This window comes from Myodes glareolus, chromosome 14 (genome assembly GCF_982192425.1).
Source record: "Myodes glareolus chromosome 14, mMyoGla1.1, whole genome shotgun sequence".
In the NCBI taxonomy this organism is placed as follows: domain Eukaryota; kingdom Metazoa; phylum Chordata; class Mammalia; order Rodentia; family Cricetidae; genus Myodes; species Myodes glareolus.
In genome coordinates, this window is record NC_142039.1 from 52030541 (window position 1) to 52056939 (window position 26399).

The window sequence follows — 26399 nt, forward strand, 5'->3', positions numbered from 1 at the left end:
TGAGTGTCTCTGCAGCAGGACATAGTCTTTTAAATATATGCCCAGGAGTAGTGTAGCTTGGTCCTATGGAAGAGAGATTTCCAGTTTTGCTTGCTTGTTTGTTTAAGGATCGTCCATCCTGTGCGTCAAAGTCACGGCACTAGTTTATACTCCCATCAAGGGCACAGGAGTTCCCCTTTCACCGCGGCTACACCCACATTTGTTGCCACATGGGTTCCCAATGGCCATTCTAACAGGAGAGAGATGGAGTCTTCCAGTACTTTTAACCTGCACTTCTCTGACCATTAAAGCTGTTGAACACTTTGTAAAGGCCAATAATGATTTTTTTCTGTTGACATCCCTGGTCCATTTTTCCTGGGTTGTTCGCTTTCTTAATGTTTGTCTTTTCAGTTTGCTGTATATTCTAGCTAATGACCATCTGCCAGATGAATCGCTGGCGAAGACTCTCTCCCACTTGCTTGACCTCATGGTTTCCTCCACTGTACAGAAGCTTTGTAGTTTCATGATAGCACTTTTGTTGACCATGGGTCTTTTTTCCTGCATTCCTGAAGTCTCATTCAGAAAGTCCTTACCTGTGCCTACAGGCAGAAGTGCTCCCCGAATTTTCCACTAGCTGTTTCATGGTATCAGGCCTTGTGTTGGGGTCTTTGATCCATTTGGAGTTGAGTTTGTTCAGGGTGATATAGGATCTAGCTTCATTTTTCTGCATATTGAAATCCAGTTTTCCCAACACAATTTCTTGAAGATTCTGTCTTTTTCCTGATGCATATTTTTGATACCTTGGTCAAAAAAAATTCAGGTAACATTAGCTGCATGGACCTATATCAAAGCTTTCAGTTCTATTCCCTTGATCAACTGGTTTTGTGCGAATACCATGTTGTTTTCATTTCCATGACTCTGCAGTATAATTTGAAATCAGATATGTAGTACTTTCTCCAGTATTCTTTTTCTTCAGGATTTCTTTGACTATCCTTGATCTTCTGTGCCTCCATAAAAAACTTTTGTATTGTTTTTATATACTTGTGAAGAATGGCCTTGGAATTTTAATTGGTATTATATTGCATCTGTAAATTATTTTTGATAGGGTAACTAATTTCACAAAATTAACTCTTCCAATCCATAATTATGGGATGTCGTCCCATTTTCTAGTGTCTTCCTCAGTTTCTTTCTTTGGTGCTTTAAAGTTTGTTTTTTTTTGAAAGTAATTTTATTAAATTATAAAAAGTTTCCATTTACACCCCTCCTCCCAACGCCCTCCCACTCCCCCCTCCCTCTCCTCCTCCCTCTTTGTCCCCAAGGGCAGTCAGGGTCTCCTGCCCTGTGGAAAGTCCAAGTTCCTCCCCCCTCCCTCCAGGTCCAGGAAGGTGAGCATCCAAACAGACTGGATCCCAAAAATCCAGTATATGCAGAGGAAACCAGTCCCAGTGTCATTGTCAATGGCTTCTCAGAAAGACTGCAGGCCAGCCACATTCAGAAAATCCGGCCACATTCAGAGAATCTGGTTGGATCACATGCTCGTTCAGTCACGGTCCATCTAGCCTTGGTAAACTCTCATTAGATCCGACCCCTTGTATCAGTGGGTGATAGTATCCCTCGCAGTCCTTCGTCATTTTCTTCCTCCTTCTGCTCCTCATTTGGATCTTGGGGGGCTCAGTTCGGTGCTCCAACGCGGGCCTCCATCTGTATCGCCATCCAACGCCAGATGAAGGATCTCCTGGCGGATAGCTAAATAATCTTCATCAGGTTCGTCTTCTTATTTAGCTTCTCTAGGATCACGAATAATAGGCTCAAAGACCTTAAATTATGGTTAGAATCCACTTATGAGTGAATACATACCGTGTTCCTCTTTTTGGGTCTGGCTTACCTCACTCAGTAAAGCGTTTTCTATGTCCATCCATTTGCATGCAAAATTCAAGATGTCATTATTTTTTACCGCTGAGTAAAACTCTACTGTGTATATGTTACACACCTTTTTTAACCATTCTTCTATTGAGGGGCACCTAGGCTGTTTCCAGGTTCTGGCTATTACAAATAGTGCTGCTATGAACATAGTTGAACAAATGCTTTTGTAGTATGTTTGGGAATCTCTAGGGTATATTCCCAAGAGAGGAATTGCTGGGTCCTGAGGGAGGTTGACTCCCAGTTTCCTGAGAAACCGCCACACTGATTTCCAAAGTGGCTGCACAAGTTTGCATTTCCACCAACAATGGATGAGTGTTCCCCTCACTGCACATCCTTTCCAGCATAGGCTATCATTGGTGTTTTTAACTTTAGCTATTCTGACAGGTGTAAGATGGTATCTCAAAGTGGTTTTGATTTGCATTTCCCTGATCGCTAAGGAGGTTGAGCATGACCTTAAGTGTCTTCTGGCCATTCGAAGTTCATCTGTTGTGAATTCTCTGTTCAGATCAGTACCCCATTTTTTAATTGGGTTAATTAGAGTTTTAGTGTCTAGTTTCTTGAGTTCTTTGTATATTCTGGAGATCAGACCTTTGTCTGATGAGGGGTTGGTGAAGATCTTCTCCCAGTCAGAAGGCAGCCTTTTTGTCCTACTGACAGTGCCCTATGCTTTACAGAAGCTTCCCAGTTTCAGTAGATCCCATTTATTCATTGTTTCTCTTATTGTCTGTGCTGCTGGGGTCCTACTTAGGAAGAGGCCTCCTGTGCCTAAATCTTGTAGACTACTTCCCACTTTCTCTTCTATCAGGTTCAAGTGGACAGATTAATGTTGATGTCTTTAATCCATTTGGACTTGATTTTTGTGCATGGTGATAGATATGGATCTACTTTCATTTTTTCACAGGTTGACATCCAGTTATGCCAGCACCATTTGTTAAAGATGCTTTCCTTCTTCCACTGTATACCTTTAGCTCCCTTGTCGAAAATTAGGTGTTCATAAGTTTGTGGGTTAATATCTGGGTCTTCTATTCGATTCCATAGGTCGACTTCTCTGTTCTTATGCCAATACCAAGCTGTTTTCAATACTGTAGCTCTATAATAGAGTTTGAAGTCAGGGATGGTAATGCCTCCAGAAGTTCTTTTATTGTATAAGATTGTTTTGGCTATCCTGGGTTTTTTGTTTTTCCATATAAACTTGATTAATGTTCTCTCAAGGTCTGTGAAGAAGTTTGATGGGATTTTGATGGGGATTGCATTGAATCTGTAGATTGCTTTTGGTAGAATTGCCATTTTTACTATGTTGATTCTCCCAATCCAAGAGCAGGGGAGGTCTTTCCATTTTCTGGTATCCTCCCCAATTTCTCTTTTCAAAGGCTTAAAGTTCTTGTCAAATAGGTCTTTCACATCCTTGGTTAGAGTAACCCCAAGATATTTTATGCTATTTGTGGCTATCGTGAAAGGTGATGTTTCTCTGATTTCCCTCTCCGTTTCTTTATCCTTTGTGTATAGGAGTGCCACTGATTTTTTGGAGTTGATCTTGTATCCTGCCACGTTACTAAAGGTGTTTATCAGCTGTAGGAGTTCTTTGGTAGAGTTTTTGGGGTCGCTTATGTACACTATCATATCGTCAGCAAATAACGAAAGTTTAACTTCATCCTTTCCAATTCGAATCCCCTTGATCCTCTTATGTTGTCTTATTGCTATTGCTAGAACTTCAAGCACTATATTGAAGAGGTATGGAGAGAGTGGACAGCCTTGTCGTGTTCCTGATTTTAGTGGAAAGGCTTTGAGTTTCTCTCCATTCAATTTGATGTTAGCTGTCGGCTTGCTGTATATTGCTTTTATTATATTTATTTATGATCCTTGTATCCCCAGTCTCTCCAACACCTTTATCATAAATGGGTGTTGAATTTTGTCAAATGCTTTTTCAGCATCCAATGAAATGATCATATGATTTTTTTCTTTCAGTTTATTTATATGATGGATTACATTGATAGATTTGCGTATGTTGAACCATCCCTGCATCTCTGGGATGAAGCCTACTTGATCATAATGGATGATTTTTCTAATGTGTTCTTGGATTCGGTTTGCCAGTATTTTATTGAGAATTTTCGCATCGATGTTCATGAGTGAGATTGGCCTGTAATTCTCTTTCTTGGTTGTGTCTTTGTGTGGTTTTGGTATTAGGGTGACTGCAGCTTCATAAAAGGAGTTTGGCAGTGACTTTTCTTTTTCTATATTGTGGAATACATTAAGGAGTATAGGTATTAGCTCTTCCTGGAAGTTCTGGTAGAATTCTGCATTGAAACCATCTGGTCCTGGGCTTTTTTTGGTAGGGAGATTTTTGATAACAGCTTCTAGTTCTTCACGACTAACAGGTCTATTTAGATTGTTCACCTGGTCTTGGTTCAACTTTGGTATATGGTACTTATCTAAAAAAATGTCCATTACTTTTACATTTTCCAACTTTGTGGCATATAAACTTTCGTAGTAAGATCTAATGATTCTCTGAATTTCCTCCGTGTCTGTGATTATGTCCCCCTTTTCATTTCTGATCCTATTAATTTGCAAGTTCTCTCTCTGCCGTTTGATTAGTTTGAATAGGGGTTTGTCAATCTTGTTAATTTTCTCCAAGAACCAGCTTTTTGCTTCATTGATTCTTTGAATTGTTTTCTGTGTTTCTATTTTGTTGATTTCAGCCCTCAGTTTGATTATTTCCAGTCTTCTACTCCTCCTGGGTAAATCAGCTTCTTTTTTTTCTAGAGCTTTCAAGTGTGTTGTTAAGTCTCCAATGTGTGCTTTCTCTGTTTTCTTTAGGTGGGCACTTAGTGCTATGAACTTTCCTCTTAGCACTGCTTTCATTGTGTCCCATAGGTTTGAATACGTTGTGTCTTTGTTTTCATTATATTCAAGGAAGACTTTAATTTCTTTCTTTATTTCTTCCTTGACCCAGGGGTGATTTAGTAGTTGACTGTTCAACTTCCATGAGTTTGTTGGCTTCCTGGGTGTACCATTGTTGTTGAATTCTAATTTTAATCCATGGTGATCTGACAAGACACAGGTGGTCACTAATATTTTTTTGTATCTGTGGAAGTTTGCTTTGTTACCAAGTATGTGGTCAGTTTTCGAGAAGGTTCCATGGGCTGCAGAGAAGAAGGTATACTCTTTCCTATTTGGGTGGAGTGTTCTATAGATGTCTGTTAAGTCCATTTGATTCAGTACCTCCAGTAAATCTCTTATTTCTCTGTTAGGTTTCTGTCTGATTGACCTGTCCATTGGTGAGAGAGGAGTGTTGAAGTCTCCTACTATTAGTGTGTGTGGTTTGATGACTGCCTTGAGTTTTAGAAGAGTTTCTTTTACATATGTGGGTGCCTTTATATTAGGGGCATAGATATTCAAGATTGAGACTTCTTCCTGATGAATTGTTCCTGTTATGAGTATGAAATGTCCATCTCCATCTCTTCTGATTGATTTTAGTTTGAAGTCTATTTTGTTAGATATTAGAATGGCCACACCCGCTTGTTTCTTAGGTCCATTTGCTTAGAAAACCTTTTCCCAACCCTTTACTCTGAGTAGGTGTCTGTCTTTGTGGTTGAGGTGTGTTTCTTGTAGACAGCAGAATGTTGGATCCTGTTTTCGTATCCAATCTCTAAGTCTGTGCCTCTTTATAGGTGAGTTGAGACCATTGATATTAAGTGATATTAATGACCAGTGATCGATGACTCCGGTCATTTTTTTGGGTAGTAGCGTGTATGTGTTTTCCTTCTTTGAGTTGTGCTTGTGAAGAGTCACTAGATGTCTGAGTTAATGTAGGCAGTGTTGGGAATGTTGGATTCCTTGGGTTGTGATTTTCCTTCTAGTATTCTCTGTAAGGCTGGATTAGTAGCTACGTATTGTTTAAATTTGTTTTTATCCTGGAATATTTTGTTTTCTCCGTTGATAGTGAACAATAGCTTGGCTGGGTAAAGTAGTCTGGGTTTGCATCCATTGTCTCTTAGTTTCTGCAGTACCTCTATCCAGGACCTTCTGGCTTTCATGGTTTCCATCGAGAAGTCTGGTGTAAGTCTGATAGGTTTACCTTTATAAGTTACTTGACCTTTTTCCTTTGCAGCTCTCAATATCCTTTCTTTAGTCTGAATGCTTTGTGTTTTGATTATTATATGACGAGGGGATGTTTTTTTCTGATCCAGTCTATTCGGTGTTCTGTATGCTTCTTGAACCTTCATAGAAATATCGTTCTTTAGGATGGGAAAGTTTTCTTCTATAATTTTGTTGAGTATATTTTCTGGACCTTTGAAATGCAATTCTTCTCCTTTTTCTACTCCTATTATTTTTAGATTTGGTTTTTTTATTGTGTCCCACAGTTCCTGAATGTTTTGTGATGAGAATTTGTTGGATTTGCTGTTTCCTTTGGACAGAGTGTTTAATTTCTCTATGGTGTCCTCAGAGTCTGAGATTCTTTCTTCTATCTCTTGTATTCTATTGGTTAAGCTTGTTTCTGAAGCTTAATCTGTTCGTTAACAGAAGCTTCGTTTCTGAAGCTTAATCTGAAGCTTAATCTGTTCGTTTACCCAGATTTTCCATAGCCAGCCGGCCCTCGGTTTGTGATTTCTTCATTGACTCCATTTCAGTTTTCAAATCTTGAACTGTTTCTATTACCTGTTTGATTGTTTTTTCTTGGTTTCCCAGAATTTCATTTACGGATTTACTCATTTCTTCAAACTTTTTGGTATATTTCTCTTCCATTTCTTTACTCATTTCCTCAATTTTTTTGTTATACTTATCTTCCATTTCTTTACGGCAGATTTTCACCTCCTGTTTAAGTTCCTCTATTATTTTCATAAAGAAGCGCTTAGAGTCGATTTCTTCTATTTCTTCTGGAGTAGGGTGTTCAATTCTTCTAGTTTCGAGCTCCCTGGATTCTGGCGATGTCATGCTGCCTTTCAGGTTGTTGGAGGAGGCGCCTGCCCATCTCCCCCACTCTGGATGAAACTCCTCAACACTTTCTGGATAGAACTCCTCAGCACTCTCTGGGTAGGACTTCACAGCACTCTCTGGATAGAGCTCCTCAGCCCTCTCTGGGAAGAACTCCTCAGCAGGGCAACAGGGCTAGCTGGTCTTCCCAGGACCCAGGAGACAAAGGGCCCCGCAGCAGTGGGGGGAGGGAAGGGGTCCCTTGGAACACCGAAGACCCTGCTGCAGAAGCTGGGGGGGGGATGTGCTCTCTTCCTGGGCAGGCAGGCTGCCCCGGTGAGCACCCACTCACCTCTCTGGGAAGCACTTTTTAGATTCTTGAACACAGCAACTGGTAGGAAGCTTTTCAAAGTCAACATCTAAAAATTGTTCGTAACTTAAAACAAAATTGTCCAACCGTAGTCTCAGGTAATCTGGATCTTTCTGGTAGGAAGCTTTTCAAAGTCAACATCTAAAAATTGTTCATAACTTAAAACAAAATTGTCCAACCGTAGTCTCAGGTAATCTGGATCTTTCTTTCTCAGCTGGGCAGCTTACATCTTTCCTCTCCGGTGGTCTGGGCAAAACTCAGTGCTTTAAAGTTTTCACATGGAGGTCTTTAATTCCTTTCGTTAGGTGTATTCCTTGGTATTTTACCTGTTGGGTGGCTATTTTGAATGGGGTTGTTTCCCTCATTTCTTTTTCCAGAATATTTGTCATTGGTATATAGGAAGCTACTGATTTTTATGTGCTTATTTTCTAGTCTACCTCTTTACTGAATACGTTTATTACCCCTAAGAGATGGTGGTGAAGTCTTTAAGGTCTCTTACATATATAATCATATCTGCAAAAAACCAAGAACTTTTATTTTTATTTCTTTCCCTATCATCTCTTTTACTTCCATTTCTTCTTACACAGCTCTTGCTAAGTCCTCAAGAACTATACTGAATAGAAGTGGAGAGAGTGGGCAACCTTAGCTTTTTCCTGATTTTAATGGGAACACTTTGAGGTTTCCTGTTCTATATAGTGTGATGTCATCTATAAGTTGTTCTTTATAGCCTTTGTTATATCAAGGCATGCTTGCTTCATCCGTAACCTCTCCATTATTTGGATCATAAAAGGTTGTTGGGCTTTGTCAAAGGCAAAAAATAGGATAAGTGTTAACTTCTTTTAGTCTGCTTATGGGATAAATTACATTTATTAGTTTTTATTTGTTGAACCACCTCTGCATCCCTGGAGTAGAGCCAATTTGGTCATGATGAATGAATGATCTTTTTGCAGAGATATTGAGTTCAGCTTGCAAGTATTTTATTGAGAGGTTTTACATATCTGTTAATTGGGGAATCAGTCTGTAATTTTCTGTTTTGATGGTGTCTGGTTTGGACATCTGAGATACATTGGCTTCATAAAAATAAGTTGGAAGCCTTCTTTTCTTTCCTATATTACAGAATAAATTGAACAGTATTAATGGTAGTTTCTTTCCGAGGTTTTGATAGAATCCTGAAATGAATCTATTTGGTCCTGGGCCTCTTTAGTGTGGAGACTTTTATCACTGATTAAATCTTTTTTCTGTTTATAGATCTGTTTAAATTATTTGTCTCATTTTTACTTAGTTTTAGTATGTCATAGTCACCTAGAGATTCATCAGGTTTTTTTTTAAGTTTTCCATTTTAATTGAATATATAGGTTTCTAAGGCATGCCCTCATGATTTTCTGTTTTCCTCTGTGTCCACTATAATGTCTCATTTTCCATCTATGATTTTATTAATTTGTGTCTTTTCTCTCCTTATTAATATGACTAAACCAGCTCTTAGTTTTATTCTTTGTATTGTTTTTTTTGTTCTATTTTTTAAAATATCTGTCCAGATTTTGATTCTTTCTTCTCACCCCTTTTTGAAATTTGGTTTGCTTTTGTTTTTACAAGAGCAACAGGTACAACATTAATTTATTAGTTTTAGGTCTCTCAGAGTTCTGCGATATGGCACATAGTGTGTAAATGTCCCTTCTGGGACTGTCTTCATTGTGTCCCATAAATTTGGTATGCTGTATTTTCACTTTTAGTTTGATTCTGGGATGATTTTTAATTTCCTTCTTGATTTCTTCAGTGACTCATACATCATTCAACAGTATGTTTAATTTCCATGTGTTTATTATGTTCTGTAGTTTCCACTGCTGTTGATATCAAGCTTTTTTCACTGTGATCAGGTAGAATTTTCCAAATTTTTGTCCTATGGGTTTTTAAATAGTGACTTTGTGTATTACAACTTTCCTAAATTTACCTAGCCATTTCCACCCTCGGGTTTCCTTTGGGTTTTGGCATAGATAAGTATTCCTGTGAATAAACCCAGATTTTTTTTTTCTTTTCCCATTCACTTACAGTTCTTTGCACTGGTCATGTCTTTGAGGACAACACTGAAGATGCTGGTGAAAAGTGGATGTCCTTGCCTGTTCCTGATGATAAGGGCACACACTCCATCTTCCCCACTGAACCGCATGTCTTTGTCAGCTGTGGGTTTTGTAGATGCCCTTTATAGGCTTGAAGGCATTCCATCTTCATTTGCTGTTGTGTATTTTTGGAGACAGAGTCAAACTGGCCTTGAACTTGGCATCATCCTTCCTTAACCTCCTAAGTAGCTGGAGTCAGTGGTATGTACCACCACACCCAAGCTGGAAGTTCATTTTCCCCGAGCATTTTAAATCGGCAATGGAAATCAAGCTTTGCTAAAAGGCTTATCTGTTGATGTGGTGAACTGTATTAATTTCTAAATTCCTAATTGAACTAATGGAAATTCTTGGGCTAACTGTGATACATTGTTTTCTCCTACTGCTGTCTAAGTCATCTTGATAATATTTTAAGGGTTTGTTCTTTTATGTATATGAAGAATATTAACTATAGATTTGTTTCCTTATCTTGTGAAGCAAAATGCAATGGGCTGTATTTCTTCTCTATTTTCTGTATATGCTTGTGGGAAATCAGTGTTATCTCTTCCCTAAATATGTGATAGAATTCAGCAGAGAAGCTGTCAGACAGGGACTTGTATTATAGATGGATTTTTAAATACTCATAGAATCAATTTTGATAGATACAGGCTTATTCATGTTTTATATTTTTCTTATGCTACTTTTAGCAACCAGATAGACAAGTGTGCTATCTAGTTTGTTGAGGCTTTGAGCATATAATTAGTCTTTTCATACTATTTTAGACAATCATTTATAGACTGTGGGGTGATACTGCCTTCTTCGTTTCTGACCTAAGGAGTTCTCTCCTTGGACAGTTAAGTTATATCCGAGTTGATTTGTTTTTGCTTCATTTTTCATTTTCCATTCCTTTTTAAGAATGGAGAAGATAGTGGTAGCTCACGCTTTGTCTCGATAGTGAAAAATATTAGTCATAATAAATGTCTTAGTTGAGGTTTGTGTTGTTGTAATGAAACACCATGACCAAAAAGCAAGCTGGGGAGGAAAAGGTTAACTTGACTTATACTTCCACATTGCTATTCATCATTGAAGAAAATACTGGCAAGAATTCAAACAGGGCAGGAACCTAGAGGCAGGAGCTGATGCATACATAGGCCATAGAGGGGTGCAGCTTATGGGCCTGCTTCCTGTGTCTTGCTCAGCCTGCTTTCTTACAGAAGCCAGGACCACAAGCCCAGGGATGGCACCACCTACAGTGGGCTGGGCCCTATGGCATTGACCACTAATTGAGATCGTATCTTACAGCTGTATCTCATGGAGGCATTTCCTCAACTGAGGCTCCTTCCTCTCAGATGACTCTAGCTTGTGTCAACTTGACACACAAAATCAGCCAGTACACTATGTCTCATTCACATCAACTCAAGCAAATACACAAAAGCTAGTGGCAGGGGGCGGCTCCTGCCTATAATCCTAGCACAAGGGAGGTTGAGGGAGGAGGGACTGAGTTGGATAGCAGCTTTGGTCTATAGTGTGAGAGCCTGTCTCAAGCCTGATGCTCCAAAAACAAAGCAAATACATACTAAGAGTCATTTCATGATCCACTGGAGAGGAAGGAAGTGGAGAAAGAGAGGAAGTTATGAAAACCAGATCCCCATGTTCATAATAGGAAGTCAATAATAGACCAAAATGTATTGATGATCAAAAATGTAAAATCAACCTATTTTAAAGTGTGGGAGTAAATATTGTAAAGCTATAGGAATTAAAAGTGGGTATGAAACTAGGGAGTTGGGGGACACACAATTATTTTTCATTATAATGGTTTGGTAACTGATGATTAGTTTTTAAAAATATATTGTGTTATGTTTATAAAATAACTATATTACAAGAATAGAAAAAACATTCTTTACCATCAAAGTAAAGAAGCTATTGCCTTCAGTGCTGATGTTTGGGATAAAGGAAAAATAATCAATTAACCTGAGAGGGAGCTGAGGGCCTTTGTAGATGCAGAGCTTGGCTTCAGGGGTTTGCCCCAACTTTATTTTATTTCTTTGTCTGTTTCTTTGTTATTTTCGTTTGGTTTCGAAACAGGATTGCTCTGTGTCATCCTGGTTGTCATGGATCTTGTTCTGTAAATGAGACTGGCCTCATCTCAGGGACCTGCCTGTCTGTGCCTCCCTGGGATTAAATGTGTGCACCACCATGCCCAGCTTACGTTCCACCTTTGAATAAGACTAAAACTTGCCTTTTATTTTTATATACTTTCGAAACCTGCATTTGATCTTATTCTGATGGAATTATCTTACAGGTGAACTTATAAAACCTGCTTTGACCAAGTTTATAACTGCTACACAAATGCAGCCTTCCCCTTTATCGGGCAGTTCTCTGCCGTGTGCAGGGAGGATTTTCATATGCCTTGCCTCATTTCATCCTCTCTTTAGTTCTGTGGACCCAATCATATAGATGGTATCATCTCTTTGTTGCTAAGTTAAAAGTTGTGCTCAAGGTCATATTGGTGGTAATGCCTAAGGAACATGGACTCTAACTTAATTACCTAATAACAACATAATATACAGAATCAAATCTCAAAACAATTTTAAATCTGTTGACATGTGTATCTTCATATTTTCATACGGACCACCTGGTTACTTAAACGGCAGGTAGCAAATGGAACGTGTTGTTTTGAGTTTGGTTTGGATAGGTTTGAGTACAGTCTGCCTCTGCTGCTTGCTCTGACTTTTGAACTGTAGCTCGGCCATCTCAACCTCTTTATTCCACATAGATAAGACATTATTGCATTGTTTTTAGGTTTAATATACATAAACTGTTTTTGACAGCACCTCAGCTTTGTTTTCCAATCATTCTTAAAGAGAACTTTAAAATACTGGTGTGATAGTGACATAAACCTTATAGGAAAAACCAACTAGTATCCTATTGGATCTGATCTGTGGCAATTTGAATGAAAATGGCCCCCATAGACTCATGGGGAGTGGCAGTGCTGGGAGGTATGACCTTGTTAGAGTAGGTGTGGCCTTCTTGGAGGAAGTGCATCACTGGGGGATGGACTTTGGGGTTTCAGAAGCTCAAGCCAGACCCAGTGACTCTCTCTTCCTTCTGCCTACTGATCCAGATATAGAACTCAGGGCATCATGTCTGCCTACATTCGGCCATGCTTCCTGCCATGAAGATAAAGGACTAAACCTCTGAATCTGTAAGCCAGCACCAACTGAATGATTTCTTTTATAAGAGTTGCCATGATCATGATATCTCTTCACAGTAACAGAACTTTGACTAAGACAGAACTAAAGGCCGACACTGCTCTGGAGGATAAGAACCTGGGACTAGAGGCTAAGGAAATCAAAATATGGCTGCTCTGCCAAAGGAATGGCACAATAAAATAACTTCCAATGACATTCTGCTCTACCCATAGTTCTGTGTGTTGTTCACCGTCATCAGAGATGCTTCCTCCTGCAGTAGATGAAAGCAAAAGCAGAGACCCACACTGGGACAATGTGCAGAGAGTGGGAGGCCGTGGAATACTCAACTCTAAATGAGATGTCCCCATCAAAGCCTCCATGGAGGGTGTCCTCCAACCCCTCAGAGCTCAGGGAACCTCACAAATGAGGAGGCAGAATGAGTTTAAGAGCCAGAGGGGATGGAGGACACCAAAGAAACAAGACCTTCCAAATACAAGTAGGACAGATGTACATATAAACTCTCAGAGACTGTGGCAGCATGCACAAGGCCTGTGTGGATCTGAACCAGATGGAGTCCAAATGCTGAGAGGGGAAGCGGACATGAGCCCCCATACCTAACTCAAATGCTATCTCCAGTTGGTAACTGATCACAGAGAAAAAAGTTTTCTCCAATGGAGTTTCACTGGTAGACAAACCACTCTTAAGGCCAGGCCCATGGCCAGCAGTAAATGGTTAACACAAAATAAACTCAGCGGCATTTTTGGAGGTTCCTTTATCTCACGATGCTTTGTCTGGCATTACTTTTACTCACATTGGCTAATTTTTATAGAACTTCAATACTGACCCATCAGAATGACAATACTGAGTCCTTTTACTGACATTTTCAATCAAAATGAGAACATTCAAGAGACAAGTGTGGGTGAGTTGGAGGCCAAGCCTAGCCTATGTAGTGAGATTCTGCCCCCCCCCCAAAAAAAGCAGTATGGGAGTGGGTATTCCGCATGAAAAGCTAAATTAAAGCTTTAAAACTTAGTTAGGAACTTTCCAGTAAGGAGTCATTCAGGAACAGGCTGCATGTATAGACAGACATCTTGCTTTTGTAGAACACTATGTATGCGGAGAGAATGTAGACAGGCGGATAGAACTGTGACCTCTAAGGACTGGGCTCATTCTGGGCTATTTTTATTTGTCTTTAGATTCTCTTTTGATCTCAGGGTGAGGAAGTGTGGTTTGAAAATAATTACATGAAAAATAAGCCTTCCTAAAATCAAAAATGTTTGAGATGGTTTGCCCTCCTTAGGTTCCTAGTGACCACTTCTGGCAAGATGTGCAGACACCTTCTTAAGGGGCAGGGTGTGAGTCCCAGAGTATCTGTAAGCACTGGTGGGTCATGGGTGTCATGTGATTGGCATCTGGTTTCCATGTAGGAGGTGTGTCGGGGTCTGGTGATCAAAATAAGACAGGAGTAGAGAAAATGTGTTCCCTTCCAAGAAGAAATCCACTGCTTTCTTCCCTGACTTCACATAGGACTTTCCTTGGCCACTGCGGTGTCAAAACCACTTAAATGAAACACACTCCTGAGCAGGCATGAGGAAGGGACCATGGCTGTTATCTCGCACCCCATGAGAGCGGTTGAGCTTTGCTTTTCAGTCACTACTAAGAATATTTTGCGAAAGCAAAGCGCATGGCACTCCAGTTGCACCTTCTCCTCTTCCAGTCCCACCCAGGCGCAATCCCTAGCTCCCTTCCTCAAGTCCACCTCTCCGTGATTTTCCTCTGCCCCTTTCTTTCAGGAGCTCCTAGTTATTCCTGGAACTGGGAGGAGCTGGGGGGGAAGCTGTGCGGAGCTAAGTAGACAGCAGCAGCTACCTCAGCAGCCTGTGCTCCTGCATTCTGCCAGGCGGTCTCTTCTCTGCCAGGCATTGAGCTTCTGCCCAGCAGCCATGGGAGAGTTTCAAATGCTTCTAGGGCTTATGTTATTACTATCTTACGACGTCATCACTCTCCGCAACAGGGACCCAGCTCTACCAAAGTGATGCTCCACCAGATCCTCCAGTATTGATTGGTACCTATGAGTATAAATAAACAAACCCATGCTTCACACTACAGCATGTATGCACATGAACAGAACCTGCCCACAGACGGCTATTTGACTTGATCTCACCAACTCTCAGAAGCTGTCACCCCTGTCGTCTCCCTGGTGACGTCGTGGACCCTGTTTTACATCTTCACTTTCAACTTTAACACTACTGGAATATAAACCACTAAAAGAAATGACTCTGGGAAGACTCCCTTTTGAAAGAAATTGGGAAGTAGGGAGGGTGATGTCACAGACCCCGGGATTATCGCACAATGCTGTAACGTTAGCTCTATTCCTTACTTTACTCATTGCCGATAAAATAAAGGGGTTGCTTGGCTCCCGCTTTAAGAAGAGATCCAGTCCATCGAGGCAGGGAAGTCATGATGGCAGAAGACTGGGGCAGCTGGTCACACAGTCTAGAAGGGCGAACGAGGGATGGAGATGGGTCCTTCATTGACCATGGAGGTCACCATTGTGGCTATCCTGGCCGTCTATAAGGCTTCTGGGATCCGTTTGTCTCTGACCATTCCCGCTCCAGCCCTGGGGTTACAGACATGTGTCACCAGACATAAGTGAACGCAGGGAATATGAGCTGAATTCCTCATGCTTACACAGCAGCTCCTTTCCCTCTGAGCCATCTCTTCCAGCTTTATTTTAGGTCACAGTTTGGAGGGTGCATTCCATCATGGTAGGGGAGATACGGTGATTAGAACAGCTCACCCACATACATAAAGACAAATGTGTATATACTCATATATGCTAGACACACACACCAAGAATGGCTACAATTCAATAATGTAAGTGGAAACAATGTATTTTTATATGGGGGATTTGGACAGACAATGCCAAGTTTTCAGGCACTGGAGCTGGCTGTTTGACTTTTCAACAAGCAAGATCATGGAGCAAATTAACCTCTTTTCTTTGTACGTTAACCCCACATCTAGTGCCTTGTTAAAGTATCACAAAACAAACTTAGCACGTTATCTGGAAAAAAAAGTGCAGATGAAAGTCTAGATAAAGCAAACTATAGAAGTAGCAGAAGGCAGAGGCTGCTAAGAAATGAAGAAGCAACTAATACTGTTGTAAAGGGACACAAGAAACTCATTCAAGCAATTGTGCTCTGTGTCCTAGTTATGGTGATAGTTATGCGACTGCATAGTTTCAAAATCAGGGGTTCTCAACTTAGCACTATTGACCAAGACATCTTATAGAGAGAGTATTTAATTGGGGGCTTATTTATAGTTTCAGGGGACTAGTCCATGATCATCACGTCAGGCAACAAGGCAGGAGACAGGCAGGCATGCTGCTGGAGCTTACACCTGACTCAAGAGCAGGAGGCAGGGGGAATATGAGGGGAGAGAAAAAGGTGGAGAGAGGAAGGAAGGAAGAGAGACAGAGAGGGAGGGAGGGAGAGAGGGAGAGCTATAGTGATACACCTCCTCCAAGGTCACATCTCCTAATCCTTCCCAAAACAGTTCCACCACCTAGGAATCTAGCATTCAGATATGTGAGTCTATGGGGGGCCTTCCAATCTATCCCCACCTCCTTACCTAACTGTCCACACTGCTCCTGAGGAACCTGATGCGGCTACAATCTGAGCGGCTACAAACCTGAGTCTTCTGAACATTTATGTTTAAATCACTCTGGACACCCTACGACTTCTTCTCCAGTCCATAGCTCCCCCAGTCCTACTTCTATGAGACAGTCTTCCCCTTTCTGACCTTTGTGAAGCTCTTGTTTCATTTACCATATTTTTCATTTCAAAGGACGCTTTCTAACTCTCAATGTGTTCCTTTCGCCAAGGACATTATTGTAACTCTTCCTTTTTTTTTTCTTCTGATGTACACCTCCTAGAGCTAATGCTTGCTTCAAGTTCTCATAGTGAAATCTTTCTTCCAGTGTATGGTGATCCTCAATGATCCGTACACAGCTAATTACAGAGTCTTCAAATTGCCTCTCCTAGAACTGATGGGCTTCAGCACACCATCATGCTCGAGCAGGAAGCTGGCTTTTCCTCCCGAAGTTCTCGGTTTCTGCTGGCATTTCCTCTGGGGACTTAGCATTTCCCCAAGATGAATTTTCTATCAAACAGTTCCTTGTGACTCCTATTTATATTCTTGCAGTCAGTGTGCCTTTTGTCCCCAAGTCTGAAGTCCGTCAGACCCAGATTTTGAAGAAATTAGTGCTGTCTTGAAGGTGGCTAATAAAATGGCTGGAGCAGCCCGGAAACATGGGGGAGAGAGAAGAAGACTAACAAATTCCATTCACCAACCATCACTCTGTTGCCCCTCCGAACTTCACATCGTGAATGAATCTGGATTGAGGCGGAAAGCACCGGATCAAAAGATGCTGGGTCTTAGAAAAGTCACGAGTTGAGTGGAATGTGGAAAAGCTATGGGGTCAGAAAACAGTAGAGTCAACAGTTCTAACAGTCAACCAACTAGGGACCAAGGCAAGGTGGACAGAGTTTCTTAAGAAACTGAGTCTTTCTGTGATAAGGTCAGGGGCTGGAGAAAGAACTCGGGTTACTCAAGCACCTACTTCTCCAGAGACTGGGCTATGAGATGGCTCGCAGCCAACTGCAACTCCAGTTTCAAAGGATCCCACCCACTCGACTGGCACCAGACACACACATGATGCACAAACATGCATGTAGACAAAAAGACCACACAAATAAAATAAAATAATTTCAAAGCCTAGTTATATATTTGGGCCAGGGGGGGTGGGGAGGCGTGGAAGGATGTGAAGACAGGGGTGGTATGAATCGGTCTACATGGAGAAAGTGATTTGTGGGGTTTTGGGGTTTATTTCAAGAGTCTAACACTCCGGATCCAGCTCTTTTCTCAAAGGTGACCCAGGAACTGAGAAGATATATACTAAGACACTAAAGAAACTCCAAAATGAACAAGATGCCCATGTGCAAGCTAGGGGAGAGAGAGAGAGAGAGAGAGAGAGAGAGAGAGAGAGAGAGAGAGAGAGAGAGAAGCCTTGACTTAGGACAGAACAGCTATAGCAGGTTAAAGGGAAGGAATGCTCCTAAGGCCCTGCCCTGTACTGAGTGCCATGTAGCCACGCCCTCTGCTCTGAGTTTCCATGGGGCCATGCTCTCCACCATGGGTACCTTGGAACTAGTTCTTTATTTTTGGAACTCAAGGAATAACCAATGTTCTCCAGGAAAACAAGCTCAGGAGTTATATCAAGAACACTACATGTTTAAATGAGTGCCAAGGGTAGACGGGACAGCTAAACTTAAGTTCTTTTCAAAGGCAAAGGAAAAAAAAAAAGAGAGAAACAGAAAACTTGAGATGATGAAAGTCAGAGCAGGTCCAAATGTGTCAGTAATTAAAATAAATGTACTTAGATAAAACTCACCATACAAATCATTAAAAGAGAGGTGCTTTTTTTTTAATTCAGTCATATGCTGTTTATAACGAAAAAGTCATTAAACTTAAGGACACAAAAAGGTTCAAAGAAAAATCATGAGAAGGAACAGGTTAGCAAAATAAGCCAAATGAAAGTCATTTAGTGTGCTAGTTTCTTTATAATAGGCTCAAGGACACGAAGCACTATTACGGGTCCAGTAAATCACTACAAAATAATAAAGTGGTTTTATGGAGAAAGAGTCTGTGTGTTCATTTATTTGTTTTGTTTTTTGTGGTGCTGGGAATAAGTCCTTGCACATGCTGGACATAGGGATTTTAATTCACAGAGAAGGGAGCAACATTAGCCATCAGTGTACATAATTACATAGCTGTAAGCAGGGGCTGCAGGTGTAACGCAGTGGAAGAGCTTTCTCCTAGCACATATAAAGTCCTGGGTTCCATCTCCAGTGTTGGGAGAAGGAGAAAGGGCTGGGGTTGGGGAGGGTAAGAAGACGAAGCCTCAAATGTACTAGACAGAATTCTGTAGAAACTCAAACAACTTGACGCCTGTGGCCCATTCTGCCACCAGGGACCCGGCTGAGGCCGACAAGGGAGGCCAGGTGGGTGTGAATGATCCATTCTGTTGCCAGATGCCACGTGGACGTCCATAGCCCGTGTTCCTGCTGACTGTAAAGGATGAGGCAGCTTCTTCTGCAGTGGTATCGACGACCATAGACTCAGAGTGGAAAAAGAGAGAGAAAAAGGCTTCTGTGACAATCCTGCCCTTGGCCCCCACAAAAAGTAACAATCAAGACAGGAAACTGTTCAAAAGAATCTTAAAAATTGTGAGAAGGATGCAGGAGTGTAGCTGTCCACAATAGATGACTACTTGCCTGCTTACAGGGGTGAGGAGGAGAAGGAATCTTTTCTTTAAGGGGCTGGCCACTGGGAGTTTGACCATGCTCCAGCGACTACATGGACAACACAAGTTGCACTTGGTTTTTGTGGGGTGGTGGGGGGTATTTTGGAGGGGGTAGGCCACACGGGGGAACGGACATGGGAGGAGTGGGAAGTAAGGATGATGAGGGTGCATTACATGCAATCCCCAAGTAATGAATGAAAAAAAAAACTTAAACAACTCAACAGAAAACAAATAAATCAAAATAATCTAACGAAATGTGTAAACAAAGTGGCTACATATTTCTCAAAAGAGAATGGACAGATGACCGGCAACCATTAATCATCAAAGAAATGCAGATCAAAACCACAATGAGATACCATCTCATCCAGTCACAATGCCTATTATCAAAAACAAACAAACAGAAAGTGCTGGCAAGGATGCAGAGAAAGAAAAGTCCCGTGTGGCATTGACGGGAATGAAAATTAGTGCAGCCACTGCAGAGAACAGAGTGAAACGTCTTTGAAAAACTAGAACCAGCACCGACATGTGATTCAGCAAGCCCACCTCAGGATCTATACCCAAAGGAAGCTAAATCCATACGGTAAAAAAGATAACTGCCCTCTCACAGCATATCCCAAACGACCAAGAGGTGGTATAGCTCAAGGTGTCTCCTAGCAGAAAAAGAGATTTTTAAAAAATGTGGTGTATATACACAATGATAGCATAGTGTTCGGCCATTAAAAAAAATATTCTGCCATTTGCAGCAACATAAATGGAACTGGATGGCATTGTGTTAAATGAAGGAAGTCTACTTGGAAAGACAAATATCACGTGTTCTCATGTCTATATAGAAGCTGAAACATTGATCTCACTGAAGTAGAAAATGCAACAGTGGTTAGCCAGCCACAGAAATGGAGCACTAGAGAAAGACTGGGTAGCGCATACTGGGTACAGCTGCAGGAAAGCAGTGATTTCTGTCGTGCTTCGTGCAATAGGCTAGGCATGGTTGATAATAACTAATTTTACATTTCAAAATAGCTGGTAGAGAGAGTTTTGAATATTCTCCGTACAAAGAAATGTTAACCCTCAACATAGTAAAAGAAATCATTAGACTTCATTTGGAAAAACTAAAAGCCTGTCTTCTGAAATTGTCAAGAAAAGGATGTTGTAGTCTCAGATCACTAAGACAGGAGAAAGTAGCAAAAAGAATTATACAGGAAAGGAATCAAACTATCCCTATCTGCAGATCATGTGATCCTAAAGACTCCACCAGAAAACTCTTAGATCTGACAAGTGCTTTCAGGAAAACATCAGGAAACTAAATCATCATGCGAAACATTAGTAGCTGTCCTATATACTAATAACAAACCTGCTGAGGAAGAAACACAGAGGGGAGACAGCACAATCCATTTACTACACAACACAAACACACACACACACACACACACACACACACACACACACACACCTAAGAACAAACCTGACCAAGGAGCAGGAAGGCTTCTACAAGGAAAACTTTAAAACAGTGAAAAAAGAAACTGAGGAAGACACTAAATGACAGAAAATCTCCCCAGTGTTCATAGTTAGGGGAGTTAATGTCATGAAGATGGCTACTTAATTCAAAGCATTCTATATATTCAATACAATATATTAAAATTTCATTTTCATTAAAATTTAATTTCATTAAAATTTCAATAGCATTCTTCATAGAACTTAAACAAACAAACAAAAAAATCCAACAATTCCTATGGAAACATAAAACAGTCCCTAATAAGCAAAGCATTTCTAAGGAGAAAAAGCAATGTGGAAGGCATTGCAATGCCTGATCTCCAACTATACTATAGAGTCATAGTAACAAAAACAGTATGGCACAAACACAAAACAGACCACAATGCTAGAACAGCTATAGCCAGCCTAATCTTTGATGAAAGTGTCAAAAAGTTCCCATTGTAAAAAAAAAATAAGATAGTCTCTTCAAGAAATAGTCGTGGAGAGCAGTTCAGTAGTGACATGGCGCCGACGATCGCTTCATGCTTCACGTCTGTACTCCCTGCTGTTCCGCAGGACTTCCACCTTCGCCCTAACCATCGCAGTGGGCGCCCTTTTCTTCGAGCGCGCTTTTGATCAGGGCGCAGACGCGATCTACAAGCACATCAACAAGGGGAAGCTGTGGAAACATATAAAGCACAATTATGAGAACAAGGAGTAAGTCCTTGCCCCTGAAGAAGGAACAGTTCCACCTATCAGCTTTTCGCCTGGAGCTGGGCCTCCGCCTGAGGATGAGTTTGAAGATACTCTTCATGGACCACCCGTGTATTGGCATGCAATGGCTCCATCCTATGAACAGACTCTAGCTTCGGCTCTGTTTGAAGTGTGTTTGACTACAGTTATCAGAAAATAAATGGAAAATGCTCATGAGAAAAAAAAAAAAGAAATAGTCGTGGAGAGATAGAAACCACATGTCAAGTAGCGAACGCAGCTCTGTTATCTTTCACTGTGAGCAAAATAAACTCAAAATGGGCATGTAAGAACTGAAATTGATGAAGGAAAAGATGGATAAAATAGGGCTTTCAGTAAAGGAATCCAGTGTCCTAGAAATAAAGAATTAAAATCTGGAATTGCAGAAGATTTATATTCTATTTGCAGCAAAGGGAACGATTAACAAAGTGAAGAGAATGAGAGAAAAAAACTGTCAACTATACATCTGACAGGAAAGTCAGTATCTAGACTCTGTAAAGAACTTCAAAATTCAGGCCCCAAAAGGAACACCTAACGAATAAATTAAAAGAATGAAGTGTTGGGAATCAGAACTAAACAAACCAATAAATACTCCAATGTTCAACATCTCTAGCCATTGGGGGATACAAATGAGAACTCTGAGATCCCATCTCACCCCAGACAGAATGACTGCCATCAGAAAAGGGAAGGACGGCAAATGATGCCCAGGCTATGAGGAAAAAGGAACCTTTATCCACCGGTGGAATGCAAACTGCGGCAGCCACTATGGAAATCAGTAAGGAGGGTCCTCAAAGACTAACAATAGAACCATCCTATGACTGAGCTATTCTATTCCTGGCTCCATATCAGAGAGAATCGAAATCAGCACACCACAGATGTGTTAGCACACCCACCTTTATTGTTGCACTGTTTGCAGTAGCTAAGACATGGAGCCACCTCAGGTGCCCACTCGCAAAAGGATAAAGGAAATGTGGCATACATACACAATAGAGTTTTATTCAGTCATAGAAGAATGAAATCATTGGCCAGTGAGATGACTCAGTGGATAAAGGTGCCTGCCATGAAGTTGACAACCTCAATTCAAGGCCTAAGATCCGAACAGTGCAAAGAGAGAGCCAACACCTTCAAGGTGATGTGGGATTCCCCTCTGTATGCTGTAAATATGTTTTATTACCATTGATTAATAAAGAAGATGCTTTGGGTCTACGGCAGGGCAGAATAGAGCAAGGTGGTAATTTCAAGCAAACATAGAGGAAAAAGAAGGTGGAGTCAGAGAGATGCCATGTAGTAGTAGCCAAAGGAGAAAGATGCCCTCTGAAACCTTAACAGTAAGCCAAAGCATCGTGCCAATACAAAGATTAATAGGAATGGGTTAATTTAAGATGTAAGAATTAGTTAATGGGAAACCTGAGATAATAGGCTAAGCAATAATGCAATTAATACAGTTTCTGTGTTATTATTCAGGTTTGGGCGGCTGGGAAATGAACAAGCAGCCTCCGCCTACAAAGTTGTTTTCTGATTTCCACACATGCACTGTGTGGCACATATCCACACCCACACAAATAATAAAAAATTAGAATGGGGATGGACAGGTGGCTCAGTGGTTAAAAGTACTCCATTCTGACCACTTCACACTGTTTCTGTGTCTACAATGCTAACATTCCATGCTATAGCCCATAAATATGTAAAATTAGTACGTGTCTGTTGACTTTCATCAATCTATGCATCTCTGTGTCTACAAGACCTAGGATGAGGACCTTCAAGAATGGGGCAGACTGCAGTCTAATGCTGTAGATAACATCCCTTCTGTTTCAGTGCACTTACGTACAGAAATGTAACAAAGAAAGAAATGATCAAAGGAAGGTTGTTTGAGTTCAGGAAAACATGATAAGAAAAACATGTAAATAAACATCAGTAAGCACATACATACTGAGTATCAAAAGAGCAGCTCTTCCCCAGAACTTTCTCAGGATAGATCAGTTTAAACACAATTGCCTGGCATGTGCTGTAGATTCTATCTGGGAAAGCATGGAAGCAAGGCAGAAAGCCACATCCAGATTCAGAGTGCACTGAGGATCACACTCAGCATAGACTTTCACCAGACTGGGATCTATGGCTATGTCCCAATATTCAAGAAGAATAAACATGTCTTATAAATTGATTGCAAATGTTTGACACAGGAGGTAGGAAATCACATCCAAGAGCAATTCAGGAAACAAAATGCACCTGAGGCAGAGGCCCTCTGCCTTTTTTCCTGGAACCTCTCACAATCCCGAAGGCTTTGTTCACCATGCGACATTCTTTTGACTGTGTTCTGACACATGTCAATTAAAAACAAAAACACTTTAAAAATTTTTTTATAGAACTAAGGTAAATGGTTTGTTGTTTGTTTAAGATTTTCAAGGTTTTCTTTTTCTTGGTAGTAGTAGGGGTTTTCTTTGGTACTGGCATGGAATTCAGGGTGTTCTGTGTGCTACCCAAGCACTCAACTGCTGAGAACTTCTCCAGCCTACAGCAGATAGAACATGGCCCTCTCAGTTACTGACTAGACCACGAGATGAAAAGTCGGCAGGAATACTACATATGAACCACTCAATTCCAATTAGAAGTTTTAGCCCACACAATTACCGCCTAATGCATACATATACATTTTTTCCACATATGATAGAATCCATATCTTTCCCAAGCATTATGCAACATGTGCAAACATTTTATCAAGCGCTAATTACAAATTCTCAACCAGCACCAAGCATTGGTATGAAGCAGATTGGAAAATGTGATAACAATGCTTTTCTGTCGCTGTGTTAAAACACTCTGACCCAAACCAACTTCGGGGAAGCAAAGGTTGAGCAGGAACTGGAACAGAGACCATGGAGGAATGCTGCTTCCTGGCTCACTCTCAGGCTGGTACTCAGCTAGATCTATACATGCCAGGACCCTGCCCAGGGAACAATGCCACCACAGTGGGCTGGGCCTTCCAACATCAGTCATTTCAATCACTTACAGACCTGGCCACAAACCAACCTGTTCTGGTCAATCCCTCAGTTGCGACTCCCTCAGACAACTTTAGGTTGTGTGAAGTTGAGAGCTAAAGTTGCCTAGGTCAACAAAATTTAGTTGGAGAGATGACTCAGCAGGTAAAGGGTGCTTGCTGCCAAGCCTAAAGGCCAGAGTTAAATCCTGGAACCCATGTGTGATTTGGCTCCTAATTCTGTATGCATGTGATGGCACATGTGCCCCCCCCATACACACACACACTAAACAAATAAATGTAATTTTAAAAAATTAATTATCTCTTATTTAGAAGAGCTATAAAATAGTACATAGGTTTAAAATATTAAAATGGGGAAATTTAACTATTTTAAATAGAATGACAATAAGAACATCATGTATGAGAGCTTGCTACAATCCATGTATACTTGAAGGGAGATTTAGAGCAGTTACATTAGAAAAAAATCTCTAAATTCCTGTTTCATGTTAGTATTAAGAGGTGAGGAAAAGTATAACAAACCTAAGAAAAAATTTTAAATTCAGAAAATAAACAATACAAGCAGAAAGCAGAATAAAGATCCAGAGAAGAACCAAGGGGTCTCAAGTTGTTTCTTTGCTAAAACTAACACTATAAACAAGAGGCTAGACATCACAATGTGCAATATTGGAAACACGGGGGTGGGAAAATAACATGTGAACGTGCTTAATTAATAAGAAGAGATAAAATGATGGGCTAGAAACGGTGAGAACCTAGATCATTAGCCACAAAAGTGTAACTTCCCAAACTGACTCAAGCAAGTAAAAACAAATAAATAAAAATGATGTGTGGTCAAAGCAATTACAACTGTGTTTAGCATCTATTCTACAGGGACACAGAAAAGTAGGAAGCCCAATGAGTTTATCTGGGTGGCTTTAACAGATCAGCCAAGTTGATACAAATTCTCCCAAACACAGGGGGGGAAAGTCACTATAAAACTCACTATCAAAGGGAGATAGGAAAGGTTGCACAGGGAACCAAATGAAGAAAAACACCTTGCCTTCAAAGATTTACCTGCGAAGGTAGGTGTGATAGGCATACAAGACAAATGTGTGGAGAATAAAGAGTTTCAGGCAACAGTGAGGACCATGCAACAAAATAAAGCTGAACAGTCCACCAGGTGGTGGGGTCACCTTTTAACACTGGATAGTCAGCACAGACCTCAGATTGTAGGGTGATCTAAGGCGGGAGGGATGAAGGTTCAAGGATAACGTGGAGAAGAAGACTGCAATCATGGGTGTGAAGAAACACAGGGGCCCTGACGTAAAACAAGACTGGTGGGCTCAAAGAGAAAGACGGAAGACAGTGTGGCCGGAGTAGGACAGGCTAGGATGAGGAAGGCAGAAAATGAGGACCTGGACTTTGAGTCAGAGGGCAATGCAGTGGTGACCCTCCGCTGGGGTGAGAACAAGGAGCTGCTGGGGCTGGGGTGGAAATGGTCGGGTTAGCAGCTCCCCCAGCTGTCTCTACAGGAACAAGGCAGCTCAGAGTGAGGTGGTGCCTGGAGATGGAGGGATGGTCATGTTCGGAAGATGAGTCTGTAGGTTTTGCTCCTCAGGAAGAGAATGTAGTGTGAGTGAGTCCAGGGCTTTAGACCTGAGAGACTGGAAAATTAGAGCCGCGGGTGAGCGTGAGCCTCCAAACACGGGCGAGAGGAGAGGGATGGGATTGAGAGATAAAGCCCCAGAAACTGTGGCTGGCCCTTCTTAGGAAGCAGGCTTCTCCACAGAACCCCCGAATCAGCCTGAGGCAATCCCACAAGAGCAGTTTGCAGAGGCAGATGGTCCCCATGCAGAAGACACAAAAGGCCAATTCACAGAAAGTAGAGCAGAGCTCCACACTAGCCAGAAACAAAAAAAAGTAAAAGGCTTTGATTGTGATATTATCCCTGTGTTAGCAGTGGTTACCTTGATAGGCAACCACACACCTACACTGAGCAATCACAGTTAGAGAAACGGAGGCTCCAAGGTTAAGTGACTGGCTCAGAGTCCTACCCTCTGCTATAAAGTGGCAAGAGCTGAACTAAGCCCAGAGAGGTCCAAGGCCCCATAGTCAGCTATGATTCCTGGTTAGTGTGTGTGTGTGTGTGTGTGTGTGTGTGTGTGTGTGTGTGTGTGTGTCTTACTGCAAAATTCTCTTATACCCCACCCCCTTCCTGCCTCTCTGGCTTGTTTTGTTCTGTAGGTTTCCAGAAGCCACTTATTTTAGGGTAGCTTTTGTGAGCGGCCTGAGGTAACCTCAACAGCCAATGACTTCGCTGACAATTTAAAAAAAGCTCTAGTCTGTACTTCCCTTTCAACTCTCTCAACATATCTCTGCTCAGAAT

At 41.2% G+C, this 26399-nt stretch overlaps 1 pseudogene; it reads left to right on the plus strand.

Moving 5' to 3' along the window:
* The first annotated feature begins 14979 nt into the window (after nt 1-14979).
* LOC146892033 (cytochrome b-c1 complex subunit 9 pseudogene) lies at nt 14980-21242 on the plus strand (annotated as a pseudogene).
* The last annotated feature ends 5157 nt before the right edge of the window (nt 21243-26399 follow it).